This window comes from Paramisgurnus dabryanus, chromosome 14, assembly GCF_030506205.2.
Source record: "Paramisgurnus dabryanus chromosome 14, PD_genome_1.1, whole genome shotgun sequence".
Classification (NCBI taxonomy): domain Eukaryota; kingdom Metazoa; phylum Chordata; class Actinopteri; order Cypriniformes; family Cobitidae; genus Paramisgurnus; species Paramisgurnus dabryanus.
Window position 1 is genome coordinate 33719846 of NC_133350.1, and position 21995 is coordinate 33741840.

The window sequence follows — 21995 nt, forward strand, 5'->3', positions numbered from 1 at the left end:
ACGGTAATTTCCAAACGTAGGAAACACTCCCACGATGACACAGAACCTTAGGCTCGGACCTGCAGAACTGGTGGTGAACAGACACACAGAATTCCTTCACAAATTTACTTTGGCTCAGTGAATATATGGGGAAAGATACACCACCTCTTGGCTTCGAACAAGGGCAGATGGAGGTACGGGTCGAAGCTGCTGCTCGTTGGGCCTGACGCGGCCTCCGCTGATGTTACCACAATGGGTAAGTTCAGGAAGGTTGTCACACCAAGTATGTACCACAGGAATAGGTCAAACGCTTCCCTCTCCTCTCTTCCAACTGACAGGACAAGAGATCTAGACAGGGGCGGGCCTCTGAAATCACTCCACAGACAGGTAATCATACACAGAGACAACACAGCTAGTTTTCCATGCAGCAGCCAATACTTCCCTCCGTTGACGTTCCCCACAATATTCACACAGTTCCTTACTTGTTACCGTTGCCTCGCCACCACCAGGTGGGGAAAAAGGGATCAGGACGTCACAAGCAGCGTATATAAGAAAGTGGTCGTCCACCAGCATCAGTACTCGTTCTCTCCAACAGGGTTTCTTTCCCGGCTTAGGAGGTGATTGGTGACAACATGGACACAGCACGACACTGCAATTTCCAAGTGTACACACACATCAAAGGAAAGGACTCACCCACTGCACTCCACACACTCACAGTGAATTAAGGTCATGCAGAACCACATTGGACCGGGGATTCGTCCTGGGTAATTGAAGGCACCGATGCAGTGGATGGCCAGATGAAAGTGTCACAGCCACGACAATGCAACGTACTCCTTCCTTAGCTGGTTCCGGCTCGCCCACCAGTCCTTTCCACGGTGGGGCCGCTTGCACACTAATCACAACTCACAAAAGGCACACTGATATTCCACACTTGCAAGGTAAACACTGACACGATGACAATTCAGTGTACTCACAATTTCGTTGACATGAGATCTTTTCCTCTTCCTTCCAAATATCTGATGTAGACACGGCCCACAGTACAATACTTCTCTTGCCGGCCTCCTTCACTGTACTTCCAGTAAGTCTTCACTGCTTATGATCTCTTCCAAGTAAGTAACACTTATCAACATGACACTTCAATAAAGGTAGTTTTTATTCTCAACCCGGTGTCTGTTCACGCCAAATCCTTAGTTTCTCTTTGCCCAGTCCACAATATCCACAACACATCCGTTTCTCCAATCACCCCAATCGCTCCGTCTCACCCGCAGCATCTGCTGGAATAAACTTCCCCTTCCTGTTCTTCCGATGTCGTATTTATGTGCCTCCTCTTCCGTGAATCGCCCAATCATCGATCGCCACCCTCATCTGCACACCTGTAGCCAATAAAACCCAAATTTGGGTTGCCCGGATTTATCGGAAGTGATAGGTGTTTCATGGACAATGGTCCGGGCGGAACTAATCTTCATCGCTTTTAGGTTCCGCCACTCAAAAGTCACTCCGTGACAATATGTTGTGTTTTGGTGCTGGTATGCTTATGACCACCAGCTAAACCAGCATCAAACCAGATTAGACCAGCATAATTCCCATGCTGGTTTGATGCTGTTTTTTCAGCAGGGATTGCTTAGTTGATCTGTCACGTGTGCAGCTCGAACATTACGGAGGCAGATTTAGGTGAGTGGTTGCGCAATTGACGTCTTCACTTTTGAATCGTGCTCAGGTACGGTTGCGCTCACACTATAGCCTTCCATGCCTGAGCCCAAGTGAACCACGCTCCAGCATACCTCTGCAACCTTGCTGGGGCTAGTGATGGTCGTTTTCGAAGCACTGCTTCGTGAGGCTTCGAAACATTTACGAATCTTTTGTTTCGAAATCTGCTTATACACTACTTTGACCAGCAGGGGTCGCCAGCGTGTGTGGGTTTCGAATTGCTTCGAAAAACTGAATCAATTTTCGAAGCAATTGGTTCAATTGATTCGAAGATTCGAAAAGCTTTGTTTCTCCCATCACTAGCTGGGGCGTGATTAACTAATCGTGCCTGGGTGGGGTACAGAGCAATCACACTAGTCAAACGAACCAGGCTTTGGGGGTCAAGCGCCCGAGCACGGTTTGGATAATGTGAGTACGCCCTCTGAGCCAGTCCTCCACGGCCCAGGCCTGCCACTGCCCCACGGTCCTGAACCACGGATTTGTACTTGTGGACGTTTGTGGGCTTTGAGCCATGTGTGCGAGTACTCACGTCTTCAAGTAAACAATGTGGCGCTCGTAAAAAACAATGTCGCGTGTAACGCGCAATATATGGATTTGTGTTGCATGTAAACAATATATGGAATCATATTACAGCACATACTTAAAAGATCCTGCAGACTAGCCTTACTGAAAGTTGCCATGAAGGATATGACAGTGAATTACTGTGTTTATCACTGTATGTAATGTAATGTTATAGTTATCCGCCATTACGTGACTTCACACGTCCTCGTTTGTAAACAATGTGAAAGTTTTTCAATCCGAAGTGTGCAGTCTGCTGAGGTCGCTTATGTAGGCTGAACTGCACAAGCCATAAGCATAAACATGATAGCAAATATAAATGAGGAAAATTACTTACTTTTGGAATATCGTCCTCCTCCAGTGCGTCTTCCATTGTTCTTCTTCTTAGGTAACATTAAGGTTAAAGATAAACACTTCTCTTCCTCAATATCCAGACATAAATGAAGATCTTCCTCACGAGTGTGTATAACGTTTATCATCCAAACATGCGGTAAAGTCTTTAAATCTGATTAAAAGCAGATTATTTAAATAGGCAATATTTGTTTTCGATTATAATTAGCTTGTTTAAAAGTAGACATTTCAGGCTTTCTTTGGATATGTGTATCATGTTTGTGTGACCAGTATTTCAATTGATTTTTGCAACTTGTTTTGAGAGACAGCTGGCGGAGACAGAAATGTCTGAATGTGCACCCTGTTTATTTTCTTTATTTGACAAAAACACAAAGATTTGTTGTTATTGTGAATGTACACAAATTAAAGAACACCCAACACAGTTTCAAATGATGTCAAACACGTAAGTGTATGATTATTAATGATCGAGTATTTTAAGTTTCTGCTATGATAAGGAGAAAACACGTCAAAACGCGGCGCCGTGTTGGTGGACCCAAGGGGGTTTAATCTGTCATCCAGATGATCTGTAGTTTAAGTTTAAAGCAATGAAAATCTGGATAATATGATGTAAACATGTAAATGTATTACGTTCGTATGTCTGTAGAATCATTTACAGCCACATGACTTAATCCTCTGAACATAACGTCATTTATGGTAAAACATTTATGCTTTTGTTTGGTCTGACAAACGCGGCAGATATATTACTCGTTCAGATTACTTTTTCCAGATATTTGACTTTCAGTATAAAATTCTGACTGTAATTATGGGGAAAGAGAGGCAAATGTTGCTGTGTGTACTTTTCAGAAATTAAATAAAGGTGAGATAAGTTGAGGAGGGCTGTTAATCTTACATCTTACAGGTTAATGAATAAAATAACACTTGAGCAATCAGCAGAAGGTTGCTGTTTCTCGTATGAGAATTTCATTTGAAACTTTGAATAGGAAACAATTTTATATATGTTGATATGTTGAAAGTATATGCATAGCAGCCTTTGTTACAGGCAAAACCTCAAGCTAAGATATTCTGTATTTTTTTATAAAGCATTTTTAAGACTCATGAATCATTGTCAGACTAACTCAGCGGTCCTATGGTGTCAATCATCACAATTCATCATGCTGTTTGTCAGAACAACAGTCAACTTACTTCTCTACACTTCAACTCACAGCAGGGCAAAATGAATTTCAGCTAAGGACACCCAACTGTGATGTAATAGTTTAAATATTCAAATGATAATCTGATCTTTTTAAAGAACCATGAAACCCAATGGAGACAACATTTTAGGATATTTGAATGTAGCTAATATAAAAACACATATGAAAGCATGCATAAAGGATGAATGTTCAAACACATTTAATTAAATTTATAATGATGCTATTAAGTAAAATGTTTACATTAATTCATGTTTTTTTATTTCACTGCGTTCTTATTGTAAATTGTGATTCATTATTTACTAAAAACAACATTGCATTCTAAAGCTTAAAAATATGGACTTATTTTTTATCTACTCAACCAGTACAATATGTATTTGATTGTATTTCACTGTACAGTATTTCACTTGTATATTACTGCAGCAGTCGATTAAGAATGCTAAAGTCAATATGTGGATCAGTTTTGAGAAAATCTAGTTATTAAAAAGAAACATTAAATGCAATTCATACAAAAAGGGCTTTTTTCTTTTTGCATGTTTTTTTTTAATTTACAAACAGTGGTTCCCTTTCAGTTGCTCACTACGTCAGGTTGTGACTGAAGAATTGGGAACTGCTCCGCAGAGACCAATTTACTTTGAGAAACTAACAAAATGCCAATGAACTTGGCATGCAGGTATTTACATCTGCTGGCGCCTCCCCGTGGGTATTTAATGCTGAGCAGGTGCATTACCAAATCAGATTTATTTTCTACGAAAGCCAGCAGATCATCTACTATTGAGAAGATCCTGCTCGGAATTTCACTGCTTGCCTGAAGTTGGTTGGACGGACAGCACTGCAGCAGAGGCTCGCAGTTTTTCCACCTCTTGGATTTGAGTGTGTGTTGCTTCCCCCCTCTGTGCTTCATCAATTCAGCATAAGCACAAAGAGTGATTTCCACTAAAAGAGCAGCATGGGTTGAATTTATCTTTTTAAAGACAACCATTCTCTGGTTTCACAGCGATTGCGTCTTTTTAAAGATGATATCTCGTCCGTGTTCTAGTTCTGGATGTGACAAGTTCATGGGTCCCCTGGATGGCCACGATCATTGTGTCTTGTGTCTGGGTATACAGCACGCTGATGCAGTGAACGTGGAGGGCTCGTGTTCCGCTTGTCCCTCATGGATTTGTGGAGAAAGGTTTCTTACCTCCAGGAACGTCACTCCCTCTTTCTGTGGTGGAGCCCCATTAAAGGTGTGGTGGCAAAACCCCAAAAAAGACAATCTCCGTATAACAGTGCTTAATCCGTCTGCTGGCTTGCCAGTGGCTCTCAGCACCCTATGTTTTATGACCCTCTTGTCCTCTATTGGTCCTCACAAGGATTCTGTTTCTGTCACAGCATCAGAGAGGGGCCGTCTATTTCGGACGCCGACTTGGATCTGCTCCTTCCTGCGGGTGGGGTTTCAGAGCCCGTGTTCGACCCCGATATAGCGGCCATCATTCAACTTCTCGGCCACCCAAAAGCAGACTGAGGCCATCATGCCACATCGGAACCTAGCTGTTCCCTCCGCTATATCAATGCCTCAGCCTACACCTTGCCGTGGAGGTCCTGCATTGGCCATTTTTGTTCCTGCATCCCGGCAGCATAGAGGAACCTGCCATATGCAGCCCGCCCCTCCTGCTCAGCCCACTACCCAAGGTGGAAAATGTAGATCAAGCGGCCCTGAGACGGACGACCTGAAGATTGCTCTTCAGTAAGTGGTGAAGGCACCACTTCCTCCCCCCGGAGGAGGGCTGGATGGGGTATCCTAGTTTCCATGTTCCGCCAGCTTAAAAAATTTTTCATCTCCAGAGGAACAGTGGACCTACAACCGGGCTCATAACCCATCATCCTTCTCTTCCTCCATCGCAGCGGGTACGTCAAGCGGCTTGGGACCCTCACAACAGAATCTTAACTGTTCAGCCACCCATCTGCGGAGTCAGGTGGGTGTTACATTACACAACACTGCTGTAAGTAAAATACACACACCAGCGATCACCAGTTTAGCTCAAACCCTGATCAAACACACCGGAGCAGGTCTTCATGATCACTAAAAAATCACAGGTGGGTATCACAGGGTTAGAACTAAAGTCTGTAGTGTTCCAGCCCTCCAGGGTAAGATTTGGGGAATACTGCCTTAGTCCCTCTCGCACAGTATCTGGCGGCGTTGGCTTTTACGCACGATTCGTCTCGGCTATGCGATCCAATTTTCCTGGCACCCCCCCAAAATTCTCTGCTGTTCGTTTCACTACGTTGAGAGCTGCCGATGCACACATACTTCATGCATGATTGCTGTCCTCCTGGCAAAGGATGCTATTGAGCTGGTCCCTCCAGCCAAGATGAGCAGGGACGTGCACAGGGGGGTTGCTCAGGTTGCCCGGGCAACTGCCCATATGCCCTTCTCGACTCAAGTTGCCCTTCCGAGGTGGAAAAAAATAAATTGTACTTTTACTTCGTTTACACTATGCAGGGTTCCTTCGTTACTGTGTATTTTAATTAATTACGAAATTTGTATTTTATTTTTAAATTGCTATCTCGTGTTTCTGGCGCATTCGCGAATTAATGACTCGTTTGAGATGATTCCTTACAAAGTGTTGAAAATAAATGAGTCTTTTGAGTCGGTTCTTTACAAAGCGAATGGGCCAAGCGTTTTAAATTGGTTCGCGAATCAGTTTGAATGAATTGTTTAGATCGCTGCCAAAACGGAATCGTCCGAAGCTGTTTTACTCGTAACCTATGTAGAAACACGCAGAATATAACCAGTTTTGGGTGACGTGGAAATTAATTTACCAATCTTTTAACTAAAAGCAAAACTTCACACATGTACCCGCCATTACATACACGTGACCTGTTCGTCCATCGTCAGACACAGTTAAACGCGTGCAACCTCCAGAAGCATTGTAGCACAGATTGAAGAAAATCCATCGATGATTGACATCTGATTCGTAAGTGATTCTCACAAAACACACGTGACATGACAACGTAAGAAAACATGAGTTTTGTCTCAAATAATTTTTATGTAAGTGTAAACTGTCAATGTCCTCAGACCATAGGAGATTTCTAACTTTATACATATTCAAAACTTTTGTCAGTTTACTTGTCTGATATTTCAGCTATAGACCATTTCAAAAGATGTAAACAACACTGGTCCAGAAACACTTCCCGTTTCAGTTTTTGACTGTTTTTTATTTTATTTGACATATATCATTATCTTTAAGGTGTTTCTTTTACTTTTTGATTTAGTTCTATATGTTCTGTTGGTTGTATTTTATCCCAACGTTTATCTAGTGTTAAAAAAACTGAAACAAGAAGTGCTTCTGGACCAGTGTTGTTTACATCTTTTGACATGGTCTATAAGCTACATCAACATTGAGACTAGAGTTACAGTTTTTTTCGATTGCTAAACGACAGTGGGCACAACTGGAGCTACATGTGCAAAACTCTAACTACAGTCGGCACTACCAAAAGTCACCTGAGCACAACTCTTAACATATGGCTCAAAACAGCTCCGTGCAGCCAAACACTAAACACAACCCTCACTGAGATAACACACACTGTCACTCACAACACACTGAGAGGAAAAACACTAACATCAAACACCAATACACAAAATACTAACTTTATATCTTTACAGTTTTAACAATTTCAGTGATGTCACACCAAGTAATGTTTTCTTTAAAGAATTATTTATTTATTGATTTATCACAATATTTTTTTTAGAACATCATAATTTTTTAGGGTAAATGAAAATTAGCAGTTTGCTTCAGTTGTCTGTAGTAATTTACGGAATTACAGTAATGAGAAAAAAGGTAGAAACTTAAAGTACATGAAAGGTAATATTATATATAAATGAAATATATATATGAAATTGGAATTTATATTTATATGAAATTGCAATCAGCAGTGTTTGAAAGGCACAATGCTGAAATCAATTGTGTTTTGAATGTGTGATTCACAGTTTTGACAGCAGTGTGTTAGCATTTGAACAAAGTGCTGTAAATCCACAGTGTTGTGCAGGTTGTGATTAAAGTCATGGAATAAGTGTGTAAAGTTTTGAAAACTGTGTTCAAGCAATGAAAAACGAACTAGAGTTTGGTCCACATGAACTGCTGCTGTGCAGACTGTAGTTAGAGTTTTGCACATGTGACTCCAGTTGTGCTCACTGGCGTTTAGCAATCGAAAAAAACTGTAATTTGTTAATTTGAAATGCCTGTCTATTCTGTGTTTGTATTCTTTTTTCTGTACTGTTTGTGTACGTTGCAGTTTTACACATACTGTAGAAGTGCCCTTCATAAGTATTCTTCTGTTTGTTGTGGAGTCAAGAAATGTCTAAACATTAAAAGATGAACATGAGACAAAAGTACAGAATCTGTCACATTATTTTTTTTTAATGGTCACTTAGCTGTGTCCTGATTGTTTACACATGAAAAGCATAAAATGTGTAGGATCAGTTTGATTCACTTATGTGCATTTGTGTACAACATACATAAGTCAGCATTTAATGCTGTTGTTCTTTGTTGTTAAAGCATGTATGTGTTGAAACATAAACAAAGGTTAATAAAATGTGACATTCTAAACTTCTGACATACTGATATTTATCTTACCAATTTCTGGTCTCCACAGCAAACAGAAAAATCTTGTCTTTACAGTTCTGATACTTATGGAGGGCACTGTATTGTGTGTGTGTGTGTGTGTGTGTGTGTGTGTGTGTGTGTGTGTGTGTGTGTGTGTGTGTGTGTGTGTGTGTGTGTGTGTGTGTTGCGCGTGTATATCTAGATTTCTTTTTTCATGAGTAACTAGTAACTCGCTACTTGAGTATTATTTTCATTGCATACTTTTTACTTCTACTTGAGTAATTATTTATTAAGTTAATTGTACTTTTACTTGAGTAAAGTTTTTGGCTACTCTTTCCACCTCTGTTAAAATCTTCATGAATCTAGGCTGAGTTTGCCAAGTTTAAGCCTAAATAATCAGACAGATAGCAGCTAGCTATCATAGCTTGCAGACAAGCAGCCTGCTAAAATGTTTTTGGTAGGCATTAGGCAAACATGTTTGCTGATTTTAATAAAGACCCTGTTATTCCCAGTCCTTCATATAGGCCGTGAGTTTAAATTAAAAAAATTTAGGGGGGGGGGGTGCCCTTTATATAGGTCAGAGCAACTGCCCCTAAAAAATCCTGTGCACGTCCCTGAAGATGAGGTCAGGGTTTTACAGCCCTTACTTCATTGTATCTAAGAAAAGCAACGGGCACCATCATCCCATGCTCGGCATACCAGCAAGAATGTGTTGTGTTTTGGTGCTGGTATGCTGGTGACCACCAGCTAAATCAGCATAGACTAGCATAATTCCCATGCTGGTCCATGCTGGTTTGATGCTGGATTTTTCAGCAGGGTTGGAGGAGGCTGACCCAGCCATGGCTTTGTTATGTCCTGTACGTGCACTATGTGTGTATGTGGATCAAACCCAAAGATTTAGGACCTCAGACCAGCTCTTTGTCTGTTACGGTGGTCAGCAGAAAGGAAAAGCTGTCTCCAAGCAAAGGATGTCCCATTGGATTGTGGATACAATAGCCCTTGCAAACCAAAAGCAGGACATTACATGCCGGTTTAATTTACATGCTCACTCTACACATAATGTGGCATCATCTTGAGCACTGGCTATCGGTTGTTCCATATTTTTTATTTCATCCAGTTAAGCTCCTTAGTGGATGCCTTCTGCAGCATTCCCAGTTTGCTGGATCACTATTGTGGGATAAGGAACAGGTAGTGACCGGCCTTCAGCAGTAAGCTTTAGGTTACACCCCTTACGTGGAGGGCAGAAGGCTTATGCAGCCATTGGAAGGGTCCAGCTTCAGTGGCGCTTTGGTATGGGTTCCCAATTCATTAGTGACATCATAGTGACCAACTGAAAGGGAACGTCTCGGTTTCAGATGTAACCCTTGTTCCCTGAATGAAGGGAACGGAGACTTTACATCCTTCCTTTCACCACAGTTTGCTGTTTCATTGATGTTACGAGGCAGGGCACTGATGCTCGGATTTCTCAGCAAATAATATAGCTATGGTAATGCATCAACTCCGCATAAAATACTTGCGGGGCAAAAATATTCGTAAATATATAAGTACATTCTGAGTTATTTCTGCATAAAATGGACGTTTGCGAAACATTTCCTCCAGATTAACAAAATACTCCATAAATGGCAGATTTGATAGTAAAATGTTGTATGTTAATGAATTCCAATAATTCGTAAGTAGTGCACTCATTCACTTTAGCATTATCCCCACCTATGTACTACGGCTATGCAAATTACCTATTTAGGAATGCTGGAATAATCATCTAGATTCCATTCTCTGGTTTGGCATATATTGCATAATATTGCAAATAGGTTACATGCCTACCAATAAATTAATTCATTAAATTGTGTCCACCAAGAATTTTTAACGCTTGAGAGCGCTTTGTAAGCAATGTTTGTTATTCTGAAAACACGTTTGTTTTGGTGATTCGGAATATCCACGACAGTTAGATGTTAAAAGTATCTTATTTCAAAGAATATTACTGAATTTAAAATTTCAGTACCAGTTAATCTTAACTTCTCCAGTGTTGAGTTGTACAAGTATCATGGTTGGTTAATGTTGTGTTTGTCCTGCCCATTCTTTACTGTGATTGGACGGCTGTGTAAAAAAGGACAGTGTAGAGTAAAAAATGAATAAAGACAGTGATAAAGAACTCTTGAAATATCATTTTGTTACTTAGAGTGGTGTGAAAAAATGTTGTCCCCTTCCTGAATTTTTTTACGTTTTTTGTCATGACAGATCATAAAACAAATGTATATATTAATCAAAGATAACACAAGTAAGCACAACATGCAGTTTTTTAATAAATGTTTTTATTATGAGGGGAAAACAAAATCCAAACCCACATAGCCCTGTGTCAAAAAGTGCTTGCCCCCCCAGTAAAACATAACTTAACTGTGGCTTTTCACACTAGGGCTGTGTTCAGCCCCGACAAAACATTGCACAATGTTTATTAAACAAAAACAGTGATGCGTTGAACTCCCTGTTGTGATGACGCAAGAGTTGCAACTACGGTAGCTGAGAGGCCATGCTTTTTAATGTTTCTGGAGCCTGATGAAATCGTTATAAATACTTGTTTAATATTGTAAAATATGTTACAGTCACTCAGGGACGTGCACAGACATTTTGAGGGGCAGGGGCTCAAGTGAAATAAAGGGCACTTCTCTTCTTTTTTTTTTTTTTAAAAATTAATTTTATCTTCCTCAAACTCACCCAATCGTTTAATTTTCAAAAGATGTCTACAAAATAATCAGTTCACACAGACAACATGGTCTCTTTAGTAGTCTAGGTTTATAGAGCAGCAAAGGAAGCCAATACACAATGTGCATGTTTTGAAAACATTAAATTACATTACAATAACATTAATTACAAATTTGTTAAAATGCTAAAAACAAAGTTGTGACTGCTGAGTTAGCGCTACATGCCAATAAATGCTATATCATATGCTAGCGTTTAGCTGATTAGTTGTTAGTTGTTACTCAAAATTTATTTTTGTCTGATAAGGGCTCAAAATATAAGGTCTGTTTACTAATGTGAGCTTCTGGCATGAGCCTCAGACCAGAGCAATCAGAGCAGAGCTCAACATTATTATTCATGACCCTTTCAAATAGGGCAAAAATAGACCATTTCATTCAAATGTCAAATTCTAGGGTTGTAAATAGACATGTAAAAACGTTTCTGGATAATTTTTGCACTTAATAAAGCAACATACATTCAATGTTATTGTGAAAGAACAATTTAACATATTATGACAACACATCCTATGGCACCTTTAATCTTAGGTTTCATATTTATGAGGGTTACACATGTCAGAAACAACAAATATAGATTAGGCCTATTTTATTTGTATTTTATATTTTACTTTTTTGTGATGTCAGTGAAAATTCAGACTGGGCAAGTAAAATACTCAACCATCAGATTTCTTCCCAATCTACTCCAGCACTCCAGTATAACACATTATACTTATTTAACAGCCATTACAAAAAACGCAAACAAAAAAGTTTACTACTGTAGTTAGCAATTGTATTATTGTTTGTGCTTTATTATTTTATGAGCAGTCTGTTTAAACTACATACACTACACTGTTACAAGTTTGCAACTCTTCAGGTTAATATGGGATTGCCATGGAAAACAATATCCCTGAATCGTTATGTGTAACAACGTGCCCCATATTTTGTGCATAAAACTGTTAATATAAGAATGCTTTCTTCCTCACACACTTACCGGTAGCTGCATGCCTGCCTGCAAAATCATGCACATGATCACGTCTCGTTCAGGCTGAGCTTTGGCGCTTGAAGCGCGAATGATGCACCACGAGTGTTGACAAACCAATCATAAAGCGAAATAAGTTAGAGAGGCGGGACTAAGTAAAGGTAAAGCCAATCATATTAGCGATGTGAATTTTGGAGGCGGGACTCATCTGTTAACCGTTTGTGTGCCACAAATAGCGCTATTTTTCTTTATATAAGAGTTTAAATCTCATTTAAATGATTTCTGAATAAATTCATGTTAAATTAAATAAGCAACAAGTAAAAAACACAAGAAACAGACAGACATCAGTTGTTATACGAATAAAGATCATATTATTAGTATTTTTTTTAAAAGCACCCCAGAAAAAAAGGGCACTTTCTCTCCAGGAATAAAAAGGGCAGGTGCTCAAGCCCCCTTTGATGTCTATGTGTGCACGTGCCTGCAGTCACTGCCCTTGCCGTCCAGAATGAAATAGAACATTCCAACTTGAACCCATTATGCGAGCTGTCTCTTTATTACTGCGTGGTTTATTTACATGTTGCTGCTGATTAGACTGCAGTTCTGAAACATTCACCAAACAAGAGAAAACGTATCTCAAACCCTGTTGCACATCGGTGCACACCATTTCCAGGAAACATGTCGTTCAACCCAGAAACAGTAGGAAAACGTTGCGCACCGTTTTGAACGTGAACGTGCCCTTGAGTTCAGTTTCTATATCCACACCCAGTCCTAATTACTGCCACAATTACCTGTTCTGTAAATAGGACCTGCCTGACAAAGTGAAGTAGACCAAAAGATCCTCGAAAGCTACACATCCGCGGCAGTGGTTCAGTGGTTCGTTTAGGTTGTCTACAAATTGGATGGTTGGTGGTTCAATCCCCGGTTCCACCTGACCAAGTGTTGAGGTGTCCTTGAGGAAGACACCTAACCCCAGCTGCTCTTGATGATCTGGATGGCGCCTTGCATGGCTGACACTGCCATTGGTGTATGAATGGGTGAATGTGAGGCAAATTGTAAAGCATTTTGGACGGCCATTGGTCTTTGAAAGTGCTATATAAATGCAGTCCATTTACCATCATGTTGAGATCCAAATATATTCAGAAACAATGAGAAAGAAAGTAATTGAGATCAATCAGTCTGGAAAATGTGTCTAAAGCTTTGGGACTCCAGTGAACCACAGCGAGCACCATTATACCCAAATGGCGAAAACATGGAACCATGGTGAACCTTCCCAGGAGTGGCCGGCTAACCAAAATAACCCCCAGAGCGCAGTGACGACTCATTCAAGAGGCCACAAAAGACCCCACAACAACATCCCAAGCACTACTGACCTTAGTTAAGGTCAGTGTTCATGACTCCACCATAAGAAAGATACTGGGCAAAAATGGCTTGCATGGCAGAGTTCTAAGACGAAAACCACTGCTGAGCAAAAAGAACATTAAGGCTTGTCTCAGTTTTGCCAAAAACATCTTGATGATCTCCAAGACTTTTGGGAAAATACTCTATGAACTGACAAGACAAAAGTTAAACTTTTGAAAGTTGTGTGTCCCATTATGTGTGGTGTAGAAGTAACACAGCATTTCAGAAAAAGAACATAATACCAACAGTAAATATGGTGGTGGTAGGGTGATGGTCTGAAACCCTAAATTCTGCTGTCTACCAAAAATTCTTGAAGGACAATGTCCAGCCACCTGTTCGTGACCTCAAGCTGAAGCGAACTTGGGTTCTGTAGTAGAACACACCAGCAAGTCCACTGCTGAATGGATGAAGAAAAACAGAATGAAGACTTTGGAGTGGCCTAGTCAAAGTCCTGACCTAAATCCTATTGAGATGCGGTTCGTGCTAGAAAACCCTCCAGTGTGGTGGAATTACAACAATTCTGCAAAGAAGATTGGGCCAAAATTCCTCCACAGCACTGTAACAGACTTGTTGCAAGTTATCTCAAACACTTGATTGCTGTTGTTGCTGCTAAGGGTGGCCCAACCAGTTATTAGGTTTAGAATAACCTGGTCATTAGGCCCCCCTAAGGAACCTAATGACCAGGTCGTGCTGACCAACTGACCTACCTTCTAAGGGGTCATGGTGAGCAGAAATGGGAGTGATGTATAGTTTATTGATGGAGAGACAGCATATATGCTGCAGAAAAGATAGCCTATTGTGCCCCCTCCCTGAGACAAAAGGTCCTTCCTCAGGGGAATCGGCCAGGAAGGGGTTGACGCTGAGTCTGTGCAAATAGGCTCACTAGGCAAAACGCATACCGTATTTTCCAGACTATAATCACACTTTTTTCATAATTTGGCGGGACCTGGAACTTATAGTCAGGTGTGACTCATACATCAAAATTATTTTATATGAATCAAGAGAAACCATTACGGTCTACAAACAACCTTTTTGAACTTGATTTGGCTTGTCCAATTAATTTAGCCTATTCAGCCTCCTAGGTATGTTCTGTATGCTGTTGTTTATCATGTAAATATCTGTTTATGTTACTTTAACATGTACGGAAACCTATTCAGCCTGCTATTATGTGCTATTGTTTAGTTGAATAGCCTTTCCAGATTAAATGTCTGTTTTTCGCCTTGGATTTTGTGAAATCATTTTCTAAATAAATGCGAGGTATAGTCCAGTGCCGCTTATATATGTTTTTCCTCTTCAAAATGCATTTTTGACTGATGCGACTTAAACCCCATTCACACAGACCTTTGGTCCCAGAAAATACCAGTAAAATTGCCAGACAAGCGTCTGTGTGAACAAAAACTCGTCCCGTTAATCTTCTGGGATCGTTGCCGGAAAGAGGACCTAGTCAGATACCCGGATAACCCTCTGTGTGAACAAGAAGCCGCAAGAATGCCGTAATGGGTGTGTCGCAAGTAATGGTTCAGCTCCTTACAACGAGGGATAACATGCATATAAACATTCACCACGAGAAATGTTGCAAACTAGATTGAAGCAGTTTTCAGGAAATGATAAATGAGACGCATAAACAATGACGCACGTGCTGTAGTGAGGACGCGCATGTCATGCCAACACGAAGTTGGTTCAACTCTTTAAAATAAGGAATTAACAACATTCACCACGAAAAATGTCAGCAAACTGGACTGAAGCAGAATCAGGTAAGTTAGCTTGTCATTTACTGCGTTGAAGCGGAGATCATTCAGCAGCATAAAAGAATATCGCGTCACATGCTCATTTGAGCTATACTAAACGAAAAATACCCGCGCGTCATCCCAACAAGATATATCGTTCAGCTCCTCAAAATGTGGGTTTTAAATGCATATAAACAATCACGATGAGAAATGTCTGAAAACTGTATTAAAGCAGAGATCAGGGAGCTTGTCAAATATCCACTCAGAAGATGAGATCATTCACCAGCATAGAACTGTGCATTCACGCGCTCCTTTGTAGTCTTATTATAAACAAAAATGCATGCAAGTTGTTTCTGGAGAGAGGAATAATAAATAATTTGCAAACTTCAGATGCTGCGTAGAAGAGAGGGCGGGACTTTCAACAGGTCACGTGTCTTTCCGGGACCATCAGATGCCGTGTAATCTTGGCAGTGTGAATGAACAAAAACTCTAACTATGCCTGTCCCGTGTATTTTACGGAATCTCTGTGTGAAAAGGGCTTTATCCCCCAGAGCAACTTATAGTCTGGAAAATAACGTATTTGCAAAGGATCCGAGGCATGCTGTGTGCCAAGCTTATCTGTACCAAGTGTTCCCTCTGTCAGAGAATAAAATAGGTGGCAGTGAGATATCTTCGGAGATGCAAACAGGTCTACCTGTGCGGTACTGAAGCGTCTCCAAATCAGCTGGACCATCTGGAGGTGGAGTCTCCATTTGCCGGGGCAACTGCTCATGACAACAAATTTGACGTGAGGGCAGATCACCTTGAGGGTTGAAAGTAATTTCAGTGGGACCGCCATCTTGCATTTGAATACATTTAAGTAGTTCAGCACCGACTGTGCACGTTCCTGTGTGAGACGTGCAGTTCGTTTGACTAAATCCTGTTCCATATAGAGAAAAGTGATCCTCTGCACAAGACAGAGTTTTTTGTAAAACCACCCGTTGACACGAGAGAGTGCTGTCTTTAAAAAGATGCAAGATCAGCTTGTGCCTGCACTTGAGGGAAAGTTATTTTGTGCTGAGATGTTCTTTTATAAGGCACACAGGGGTACACGGCGAACCTCAACTCAATGAACACAAGATTGAGACAACCACTGCTGCGCCTTAACGCCAGAGAAGTCTCAGCTCGCACTCCTCCAAACACACACTTCTTACAAGCAGATGTTGGCCGGCTTTCTGAGCGAAAAGTTGATTATGCAGTGCACCTGCTGCTTATTTTATACCCGCGTGACGAGGCGGTGCTAGCAGATACAAATACTGCATGCATTGGTTTTTTACATAAACTCAAAGCGGATTGGTCCCTCTAAGCGAGTCCCCAATACATCGGTCATCAACGTGACGTCGAAGTGACTGAATGAAAGGGAACATACGTGTTTTTATGATAATCCAGCCTGATCTTACAAGAATTCGTATTTTATGAGTTGGCTAATTCGTATGAATTCATGCGAAGTAAATCGTACAAAAACACATAATTATCATAAAAAACAATAATGAAACCCTACCCTATTGGGCCGTTTACATTATAACAATAACTATAAAAATATATAGTTTAAAAAGAGTTTAATTTTAAAGAAAATAGTGGAGTTCTCACCACATCTATAACGATAAAGTAACAAGGAACGATATCGTTGGAATCACTTGCTGAGCATTTTTTTTCCAACTGATGAACGATAAACCAATGACAGCCAATCAAATCTATTTGAATCTAAAGTGCACATGCATTTGAAATGACAGATGACACTGTGGAAAAGCTGAGGTCCATTACATATTATATAAATTATTCGACTACACTATGCCAAAAGGTAAAATATAAGACACAATAGATTCACTGTTTAGAGATACACGAAACGCAATGTGTTGAGGACATCTGCTGGTTATAATGGCTGTAAATGCAACCAGAACAGCATATTTATACATTTAATGACAATGAGATAGCGTTGTATAATAATATGTTTTTGTATGATTCACTTCCTACGGATATGAATTAGCCAACTTCTAAAATAAATTTTAAAACAAATTCTCGTGAGATCAAGCTGGTTCATCTTATCATAGCTCTGATGGATATATATTGCAAAACAATGAGTCTAGAAGGTATCACAGGACCATAATGCATCTTTGGTGCAACATTTCTACATGACTTAAATCAGTCCATGTCCTCCTCTATAGCTTAGTGGTAGCACATTGCATTAGCAGTACAAAAGGTCAAGGGTTTGAACCCAGGAAACACACATGAAGTAAAAATGTATAAAAATGTAAATGATCCAATAAATCAGAAATGTCCTCCCAGTCAAACAACAGTCCTCTTTTTTATTTTATTTATATGAAAGCGTGTGCACATTTGATTGGTTGACACAGAGCTCCCTGTGGGCGAGTCTTGCCTGGTTTCTTAATTTGTGGTAATGGAGGTGGACACAAATGAATTCACCAGTCAAGGCGAATATCAGGAGTTAATGACTTTGTCTAGATCCAACACTACATGCACCTGCCCTCACAGCTTGATAAACATACAGAGTGCACTGGTATGCTGCTCTTTTTTTACTTATATTATTCTCAAAGAATATTATTCTATAAATATTAGTACAATTATTATACTTTATATATATATTATATTTTAAACAATATGTACAATAAATATAATAAATCTGTATATCTGTTAAGATCTGTACTGAATCACTTCAGTCACACAAATCAGTTTCTTTCTGTTTGTTTTGGATCCCAAACTTTATGTGCTTACTTAATACCAAATGTTAACATTAGCGATCAAAATCAAGACATAAAAAACTAGACATGGCCCATTAGAAATATTTGTGAATGAGTTGCTAGGCAACAGAGCACTCGATGTGATGTCTATGGCCTCCCGTGGTTGCTCTCTAGTGCAGCTGCTCAGATGGCTTCATTAAGTTTGATAGAATTCCACTAAATGCCGAGATTAAAGCTCAGAGGTTAATATACATCCAGACAAGCCCTTGCTCTTTCTTTAATAGTGCATTGACAAATATGTACATCTACTTGTGATTCATTGTCTTCAAGATATGCACAAAAGTAATGTTGTAAATCCAAAAGAAAGACAGATTCATGGAGTTTTGAATATTATCTGCTTTCTTTTATTTAGAAGTATTTTGCTTTGATACTGTTGTGTACTAAAGTTTTAATATAAATGATGATAATAAATCATTCTTAGATAGTTCACCAAACAAAATATAGCCGGCTTGTGAATATGGATAGTATGAATGAATTGGGACATATTAAATCTGCCATGTTGATACATCAGGTGACATACGTCGTCATAAAAACAAGCTAGTCATTAACTGTAATGGCGTTAAACAAGCATAATATGTACAGCTGTATAATATATGTATTTGCATTTGAATTGAGCCGCGTTACGCTGTAATGAACGGGCTGCTTACAAAAAGCGAGCGAGGGAGATTCCAAATGCAAGGAGGTTTTATTAGTAGAATCCCAAAAGGGCAAGCAAATACATCCAAACAGGGTAATCCAAAAATGTATTCCAAAATGCAGGCAAGGGGTCAAAACCATAACAAGAATACAAGTAATACGATGTCACGGAGTGACTTTTGAGTGGCGGAACCAAATAGTGATGAAGATTAGTTCCGCCCGGACCATTGTCCATGAAACACCAAATCACTTCCGGTAACTCCGGGCAACCCAAATTTGGGTATTATTGGCTACAGGTGTGCAGATGAGTGCAGCGATTGATTATTGAGCGATTCATTGAAGAGGAGACATATAAATACGGCATCGGAAGAACAGGAAGGGGAAGTTGATTCCAGCAGATGCTGCTTGTGAGACGGAGCGGTTGGGGTGATTGGAGAAACGGATGTGTTGTGGATATTGTGGACTGGGCGAAGAGAAACTGAGGAATTGGCGTGAGCAGATACTGGGCTGAGTATAAACCACTATCTTTATCGAAGTGTCATGTTGATGTGTGTTGCTTACTTGGAAGAGATTGTAAGCAGTGAAGACTTACCGGAAGTATAGTGAAGGAGGCCGACTCGAGGAGTATTGTACTGTGGGCCGTGTCTACATCAGATATTTGGAAGGAAGAGGAAAAGATCTCATGTCAACGAAGTTGTGAGTACACTGAATTGTCATCGTGTCAGTGTTTACCTTGCAAGTGTGGAATATCAGTGTGCCTTTTGTGAGTTGTGACTAGTGTGCAAGCGGCCCCACCATGGAAAGGACTGGTGGGCGAGCCGGAACCAGCTAAGGAAGGAGTACGTTGCATTGTCGTGGCTGTGACGCTTTCATCTGGCCATCCACTGCATCGGTGCCTTCAATTACCCAGGACGAATCCCTGGTCCAATGTGGTTCTGACCTTAATTCACTGTGAGTGTGTGGAGTGCAGTGGGTGAGTCCTTTCCTTTGATGTGTGTGTACACTTGGAAATTGCAGTGTCGTGCTGTGTCCATGTTGTCACCAATCACCTCCTAAGCCGGGAAAGAAACCCTGTTGGAGAGAACGAGTACTGATGCTGGTGGACGACCACTTTCTTATATACGCTGCTTGTGACGTCCTGATCCCTTTTTCCCCACCTGGTGGTGGCGAGGCAACGGTAACAAGTAAGGAACTGTGTGAATATTGTGGGGAACGTCAACGGAGGGAAGTATTGGCTGCTGCTTGAAAAACTAGCTGTGTTGTCTCTGTGTATGATTACCTGTCTGTGGAGTGATTTCAGAGGCCCGCCCCTGTCTAGATCTCTTGTCCTGTTAGTTGGAAGAGAGGAGAGGGAAGCGTTTGACCTATTCCTGTGGTACATACTTGGCGTGACAACCTACCTGAACTTACCCATTGTGGTGACATCAGTGGAGGCCACGTCAGGCCCAACGAGCAGCAGTTTCGACCCATACCTCCATCTGCCCTTGTTCGAAGCCAAGAGGTGGTGTATCTTTCCCCATATATTCACTGAAGCCAAGCAAATTTGTGAAGGAATTCTGTGTGTCTGTTCGCCACCAGTTCTGCAGGTCCGAGCCTAAGGCTCTGTGTCGTCGTGGTAGCGTTTCCCCTACGGTTGGAAATTACCGGTTGATTGTCTTTGTTTGAGAAGTCCGTCCCGGTGAAGAAGCCTATAAGTGTCGTGGTAAAAACTTCTTCTCCAGTCTCCCAAGCTTCAAAGGGCTAAAGCCTGTCGTCCACCTCTTTGAGGGTCCGTGAGTTGTCTCCATTCCTAGTCATACGTTTGTATACTCCCCTGTAAGCCCAAAGCTAAGAGCCAGCGTATTGCCCTTGTATACTCACCTGTATGCCCAACATAAAGCTCCAGTTGCCCTTCTGTATACTTACCTGTATGCCCAAAGCTAAGAGCCAGCGTATTACCCCTGTATACTCACCTGTATGCCCAAGTCAAGACCCAGTTGCCCTTCTGTATACTCACCTGTATGCCCAAGTCAAGATCCAGTTGTCCTTATGTATACTACCCTGTACGCCCAAGGCTAAGAGCCAGCGTATTGCCCTTGTATACTCAGCTGTATGCCCAACGTAAAGCTCCAGTTGCCCTTCTGTATACTTACCTGTACGCCCAAAGCTAAGAGCCAGCGTATCACCCTTGTATACTCACCTGTGTGCCCCAAGTAAAAATCCAGAGTGCCCTTGCTATATTATTTATGCTGTTTAAATAATATAGCAGCAATAATAATTTAACAATTACAGGAAACACAAATATGATTACAATAGAAAATCTAGCAAACACGTAAAACACTGATTGATGGTGACATTACAAAAGTGACCCTAATATAGAAGGCTAATATATATTGGTATTGATAACTGCATTACCAGGATGATATTACTACCAAATAGGCAGAGGTGTAAAGTACTTGAGTAAATGTACTTCGTTACTGTACTTAAGTATTTTTTGGGCTACTTTGTACTTGTACTGAGTTTCAAAAATATAGGCAACTTTTACTCTCTACTCAATTACATTTTTGATTGGGTATTTGTACTCTTTACTCCACTACATTTGAAATGACACTTAACGTTACTCGCTACATTGTTTATTCGTCAAATAAAAACGAGACGAAAGTGTCAGAGGGTGATGATGGATAGAATCTGTGGTCGCGAGGTTACAAACTCACACGCAACTGAGGGACTTCATTTGGCGTGCGCTGAGCAATCTTATGAAATCAAAGTACTGCGAGAGCGAATCAAATGCATATGGAGAAGTCTGGTCTCGCGGTATTTTGATGTCAAACACTGAATGGCTTGCGTTGAGCCACCGTGGCGGGACATCTGCGTGCTGCGTATGTCATAAACTGTAGAGAAAAGTTCGCGTCTGGTCTGAGAGAAGAGATAAAGAGCAAAGATATGGATGCATATCACATTTGCTTCAGTCAAGGGACTCTTTGTTAAACATGTGATGCTACAATCAAAACAAAGTGATGCGCGATTGCAGGAGGGTCATCCCGCAAATCAAAGGCAAGCACAAATGTTTATATACTCTGATGCTACCTTATCAGCTAACCTGAGCTTGTACATAACTTGATATAACTTACTATATAAGCCAAAATAAACCAGCGAGGTCCTGTACTGATTGCCCGAGTAACTTAAGTACATTATAAGATTGATAATAAGTGTACAATTTCACTGTCCTCACATTTAATCAAGTATGCTGTAATGTATTTACTGTAAAGAGGGATGCATGACGGAAGAAATGTAGTGCACTTAATGTGAGATAGTGGTGTTACGTAGTACATGTGTTTCCAATTAATCTTTCAAATGAACAACTTCACGTTTTTAATA